The following is a 6,973-nucleotide window of genomic DNA, read 5'->3' as shown; positions in this document are numbered from 1 at the left end:
GGACACCAGAGGATGAGATGGTTGAATGGCATCACTGACTCGATTGACATGAGTTTGAGTGGACTCTGGGAGTTGGTGATGAAAGGGGGGTCCTGGTGTGCTGCAGTCCATGGGGTTGCAAAGAGTTGGACAAGACTGAGCGACTGAACTGAACTGAACTTGTTTGTTTAGTCACAAAGTCGTGTCTGACTCTTTGTGACCCCATGGACTATAGCTTGCCATGCTCCTCTGTCCATGGGATTTCCCAGGCAAGAATACTGAACTGGGATGCCATTTCCTTCTCCAGTGCAGATCATGGTGGCTCTAAAATTCCACTACCCAGAATGTTCATTCTTCTGCCCCTCCCTCCATAAGACCAACCCTGAATTCTTATGTAAAGACATAAGCTCTTTTGATGAAAATCCTGGAGAGGCGGTGAAGTGTGGTGGTTCAGATTAAGGCTCAGGAAACCAGAAATGCATCACACTCTCATTTATATTTTCCAATCCATCCTGTCCTGGTATGTGTGAACACACACACACACACACACACACACACACACACACACACACACACTGTGTTCTCTTACCTTCCTGCTTCATCAGACTTGACCCAGCAGTTAGCAAGTTAGCAAAGGGGACTTCTTAGCACAGGGGGAGGAAAATCTCCTGGTGAAGCTCCCTGGCAATGAAAAACGTTTGATTATAGCCACACAACCCCATAACACATTTGCCACTGAGGAGACGTCTGATAAGACATAGTTGTGCTTTAAAGTTTCTTCTAACCCTAAGATTCTGTGAACTTTACTGCCTCCCACCTTCCTTTAGCAACTGGCCCTCCTGGGTGATGTGGCAATGGAATGTGGGATGTAGATGCTACCAGCTATCACTTCTTCCCTTCAGTACTTTCTGTGAGGAAGTCCAGGATGAAGAGCCACCTCAGCAGTGTGTGCGTCCAAGTCTGCTAAGTCACTTCAGTCATGTCTGACTCTTTGTGACCCCGTGGACTGTAGCCCACCAGGCTCTTCTGTCCATGGGGTTCTCCAGACAAGAATACTGGAGTGGGTGCCATGCTTTCCTCCAAGGGATCTTCTCGATCCAAGCATTGAAACTGTGTCCTGAGTCTCTTACATCTCCTGCACTGGCGGGCAGCTGCTTTACCACTAGTGCCACCTGGGAAGCCCCTTGGAGTAGCAAGGAGTATTCTTTGCATATGCAAACCTTGATTTGAAAAGATATCTCCGTGATACGATGACTGTCATTTTTCTGGATGACAGGTGGAAAAGTACACCCAGGACTCAATAGTGACCTTTCTGTTTGATGGAATCAATGAAAATCATGCATTCTCCTGTGACTGTAACTGTAATATTTGTTTCATTAAGACTAGGAGAGGTGGTGCATGGTGGGAGAGGGAGGAATATCAGACATAAACAGCAGGGGGTGATCCGTCCAGAAGTCAGGAAAGAGAAATGTTTACATACATACAGTGGACAGGAAAACTGCCCCAGAAGACATCAGAAACATTCAATTATACATCAGACCCTTGTCAGAAGACATTTGGATCTTTGCTTTCTGCACCATGCAACAAAACCTTTCTTCTACCCATGTATGTGCATGCTAAATTGCTTTGGTCATGTCTGACTCTGTGACCCTGTGGACTGTAGCCCACCAGGCTCCTCTGTCCACAGGATTCTCCAGGCAAGAATACTGGAGTGGGTTGCCATGCCCTCCTCCAGGGGATCTTCCCAGCCCAGGAATCAAACTTGCATCTCTTACATCTCCTGCATTAACAGGCAGGTTCTGTTGCATGGGAAGCCCATGCATGGGACACAGGACAATAGAACCTGTGTCCACAAACAGGATATAAAGCCAGATACAGGGCTCCAAAGGAGAAGCAATGAGACATAGTAACAGAAAGAACTAACTCGGCAGATTGCAGAGATGAGAATTTTAGGTCTAGCCCACTTTTAACCTGCTGTTTAACCTTGGGCTAGTCTCAATCCTTTCTTTCTTCATCTGAAGAATTATGATATGATTTCTATTTTGTAAAGATCTAATGAGAGCTAGATGAGTGTCAGATGAGTCCTAAACAAACAGAGTCTGAGATGTGGATACTGCGTTTCTGATCTATTAAGAAGTAACCCCAGTGAGACCAGTAAGACAGTGGGGAAGCAAGAGAAGGATGGGAAAAAACTAAGCAAGGCAGAGCCCAGTCTCGGGTCAGCTTCAGGGAGCTCTGGAAAGTAAATTATACCGAAGAGTTGATACAACTTGAAGGGAGTTGGGCTTTCCTGTTTCAGCCAGTCTTTAAGGATGGCAGCAATGTAAACTCCTAGGCATTTCCTGTTCTCTGTGTCTGAAAGGTGGCTTCAGGTTTGGTAAGGGCAGTTAGAAACCAAAAGACAGTGAGGCTGGGAGAGGAATTCATAGGAAAAGTAGAGGGAATAAGAGGACTCCTGGGCAGAAAAATGACAGTATCTGTTAAAATGGGAAAATATCTCATTGGTTAGGGATTCATCAGGGATTACCCAAAGAATAAGGATCTGCTCTCAACCAAGAATGGAATACCAGCTCATTCTCTCTGACCTCTAGAGAGAATCTGATGTTCAATTATGTGCAAGTGATCTAATACTGAAAGCCAGGACCAGCAAAGGAACATTTAGAGGATGTTGTGTAAGGGAAATATCATTCCTCTCCTCCATTAGACACTGTACTCAGTCCTTATACAGGACAGAGAACAGAAATAGGTTATATTCGGTTAGGCCCTATTAGAATCACTTTCACTGTGTAGTTGGTTAATGCTCGTAAATCCCACCGACCAAAAACCTCCAGGAACAAACTAGTCATTGCTGAGCTCGTTGCAGCAAAAAAGAACATGTACCAGAGGAACGGGATGTCTTGGAAAGGGGGGTGGCCGGGGACCTCTGAATAAATTTGGGTTTACTCCAAGTGATTTCCAAGAGAAATCGGGGAAGAAGGGGTCATTCTGGATTGAACATTTTCAACAGCAGGGACGATTCACCGTTTTGGCATCTCAATGGTTTTCATACAGGACAAACGAACTCTAGAAATGATCCCTGAAAGTAAAGTTTTCATATAGGACAAATGAGGCTGGAATTGTCACTTGGCAAAGGAACAGCAGTCACTCGTGTTAGTCAGAGAAGGAGGATGTTTAGTCACTTTTTGTGATTACCCAGTGGTTTTATCTTATCTTGTTCCAAATGCAATCATGGGGTGACCTCGTCCCAGCTCTGTTTATAAGGAGTTGAGACCTGGCTGCCAGCAGGTCCGTTTCTCACTTTCTCTGCTTGTCAGCAGGATGTATTTCATTTTCTCAATGGCACACCCCTTTTTTTTCCTCACAAAATTTAAAAGAAACAACTCTACTAAGTCTGCTCCTGCAGCAGCAGTACAAATTGTAAGGATCATACCAGCCCTTGTACCACCTGGGATATGCCACAGAATCCCCATGGGCATTTCATTCAGAATTGAATGCCAAGAAAAATGATTCTGCTTGAGACGTGATAGTCTTTCTTCATCATGATAGTAAGCTCTAGGCAATCATTCATCATACCTTTTTTTTCTTCTAGCTTTTTGGTTGCTCAGAGCCAAATTTGAAACTCCTTTAGACATTGACCTTTAGGTCTAGCACATTTGTATTCACTTTTCTCCCGAATCTGCACTTTCTATTTACATTTTTACTAGTTTTTCCCCTGATATCATTAGTTTCTTCAGATAAAGGTGGTGAAGAAATGAAGTCCCACTTTGAGCCATGTTGCACAGCTTGAGGCTAACACAAAATTAGATCTTGCATCAGTTCCCAGTTATCTTATGGGTATAAGCTGTCTCTTATAATTTAAGAGGAGAGGATCTATCTTTTCCTTTTTCAATTTTCTTCCTCCCCATAACACAGTATGCAGAAATGGTAGATAGATGCTACCTGGAAACTCTTTGTCTTTGACGGGATTCTTGCAGTCAGACAGTAGAGGTCACCGTGGAGCTGTGTATGATGGAGCTCACAGACCTGGAAACAGCCCAGGGGGTCTGAAATGATAGGAGACTTAACCATTCGATTCAGATATGTATTCTTTGTGCTCTGGTCCTTCAACAGACAGAATTTTGCCATGGTTGCCTTCAGTGTCACTTTGGTAATATAATTGTTTAGAGGAGAGAAGGTGGCTTTTATATATTGTTTACCAAAAAGAATTCCATTTTAAGCACTAAGGAACTCTGAAAAAAAAATGGTTACAAAATGTGTTTACTTAAATATTGTGAAATGAGGATGGAAATTCGCAGTTCAGAGTATTTGTCATCTGCTCATGACTAGCAGATGGCTGCCTCCTCCTCCTCCTCCTTTGCAAGCCGAGTGACTCACATCTTACAGGGTGTGCAAATTGAAATTTCGAAACTCTCCACAGAGTAGAGGTGGCAGTGCCATAACTCGACACAGGAGAAGTGTGCCAGCCAGATAGCTTTGCCAGCCAGCATGCTGCCAAAGACTTCACAAAATGTCTCTCTCATTGGAAAGAAAAGCGTTTGCCTGTCTCTCTGCACATGTTCAATGCACCATTTCTGAAAGGATACAAGGTATGCTTCAGGCTGTGGGTGAGCCTGTCTGTTGTGAAAGGGAGCGGGTAGTCTACCATCCCAGAGTGGGGTAGTAATTGCTCCTACCAAGGTGAATCATACAAGATGGACTCACCTGTTTTGGCTTGTCAGCTCTAGGATGGTGGCAAGTCTGCCTCCAGCCATCGACAGAACAAAGTCTGAGTGATTATCACATGCTCCAATAAATGGAAGGTTAAATACAGTTTAGAAAGATACAAGTCATCTAAGTTCAAAGTTTTTTTTCCCTCTTTTGTTTAATTAAGAGGAACTCTGGGTCTGCTATGCTTAACCAAAAAATGAGGGCTGTATTTTAGGCAATTATATTTGTTTTTTAAAAATGGAGTCCTGCCAACTAGATGGACTAACAGCAAAACTGACTTTTAGTTACAGATACCACTTCCCTTCATGTAGTAGCTAGTTACCGAAGAGCCCCCTGCCCCCCACCCCCCTGCAATGAACTGCAGATGTGAATACTCCGGTATTCACATCTTTGTGTAGCCCCTTCCTTTCAAAGTCAAAGAGAGCCTTGTAGCTCCCACTTGTGTCTCCTAGAACACTGGCTCTAGGAGAAGACAACTGTCACATAAGAAGTCTGACTACCCTGAGATTGCTTTACTTTGAGGAAGCTCAAGCTGTCACTTGAAGAACCTGTGTAGAGAGAGAAAAATGCCTGGTAAGCCCCTAGCTATTTCAGGCTTCTCAGCTGATAAGCCAAACATGTGACTAAAGAAGCCATGCTGGACATCCGGTTGAGGGGAGCTTTCAGATGACTGACTGCAACTGACTGCAACCACCTGGGAGAACCCAACATCATCTAAATGGGCTCAGTCAACCTACAGGGCCATGAGAGATAATAATACATTTTTTAAAGCTACTCTATTTTGGTGTTTTTTGTTAAACAGCAATAGATATTACCCAAACACTTTATATTGAGAGAGTTAAATATGAAATTCTTAGCAATTGCACTTACCTGGCTCCCTTCTTTTTTTCTCACCCAAGATAGTGTTTATGAGGAAGCCTCATAATCTCTATTTTTAAAAATTTTTTTAAAATAAATTGACGTATAGTTCTTTTACCACGTTTTGTTAGTTTCAGGTGTACAGCAACGTGATTCAGTTACATAGGTTGTTGCAAGCACTTTTGATAAGGTCTGATCCTCCAATATTTTCTAAGGGAACTTAGACACTAGTGGTGTGATAAACATACAAATGAAAACAGAAACAGAATGCTCTTAGGGGCTATATCACTTGGGGACGTATTCTATTGAGCTAAGAAGTAGGAGAAAATTTGCAAGTTGCTCAACACAACAGTAGAATTGTCAGTCCTGGGGCCCCCATTCTTTGTTCATTATTGAGTACCTAGCCATCTAAAACGTGTAAATAACTGGAGATGGATGAAAATGTCATGACAAGTTATTTAGAATAATGAAGAGATGATGTTATCAAAGGAGATTAAAGGCTCTAAATTAGGAGAGCTTAGCTGAACAATGGTTAAGGAATGGCAGCATATGAGGATGTCAGTGCCAAAGAGAAAAGCCTATCTTAGTCATTTGTAGCTCTGGGTTAGAGCCAGTGAGGGAGGAGAAGGAAGAGGGACAGAGAGCAATGGAGTCGAGAGAGAGAAACAGGCTCAGGATTTAAAGTAGGACTTTTAGGTGAAAGTCTTTTAGGTTAAAGTCTTTCCAGTTAACCACAACCAATGAAATTTAAGCAGAAAAATTTTAGTATAGCAGAAAGAAAAGTACCAGCATGCCTGTCAGGAGGTATTTGTTCAGCTACTCACAGACAGTATAGACTTGGCGAGTCTCTTGTCCTCTCTGGGTCTCAGGAAGGCATGTTGTAACTTATAAAAGACTCTACAAAGGCAAAGTGTTATATCAATCATAATAAAGCGAGAAGTAGTACTTTATGATGCAATCTAAGTTCCTTTTCAACTATAAAAAACTTATGGTTCTATACTATAGAAACAGGAGACAGTTTTAGAATTTAAAAATAGGTAATTAAGCTTATAGACTGGAGATATGGATTAAAAGTTTTGGTTGAGATTTTGTGTAATACTTAAAGGAAAAAGTTTAGGTAAATGTAAGAATCTTTATTTTATTTCTTGATATATCCCAAGTACCGAGAACAATGCCAGTATGCGGCAGATGCTAACAAAAATATTTGTGGATTGACTGAATGAGCTATTCCTTGGACACTAAGGACAAAAATGGCTGAAAAAGCAGACACACCAACTATAAGTCTGTCTTTATCTCTTATTTTATGAATTTTTCTCACTTGGTTCTATTGCTTGGCAACAGTGATATCAATATTTCTAAGGAATATTTAGTGTTGCTTCTCCATTCTCAAGATAAATAGGGAAGCAGATATTTTTCCAAACTAATGTTA

The 6,973-nt window shown here is 42.0% G+C and overlaps 1 long non-coding RNA gene across 1 annotated transcript in view; it reads left to right on the top strand.

Annotated features, from left to right (window-relative positions):
• The first annotated feature begins 4,348 nt into the window (after positions 1 to 4,348).
• The window catches only part of LOC122435299, a 53,856-nt gene continuing 51,231 nt past the window's right edge, over positions 4,349 to 6,973 (top strand). Inside the window, exon 1 of the long non-coding RNA XR_006267630.1 lies at positions 4,349 to 4,565. This is a non-coding gene — a long non-coding RNA (uncharacterized LOC122435299). The remainder of the gene's footprint in view (positions 4,566 to 6,973) is intronic.

The sequence above is a fragment of the Cervus canadensis genome, chromosome X, assembly GCF_019320065.1.
Source record: "Cervus canadensis isolate Bull #8, Minnesota chromosome X, ASM1932006v1, whole genome shotgun sequence".
In the NCBI taxonomy this organism is placed as follows: domain Eukaryota; kingdom Metazoa; phylum Chordata; class Mammalia; order Artiodactyla; family Cervidae; genus Cervus; species Cervus canadensis.
This window is presented reverse-complemented; position numbering and strand designations above follow the sequence as displayed.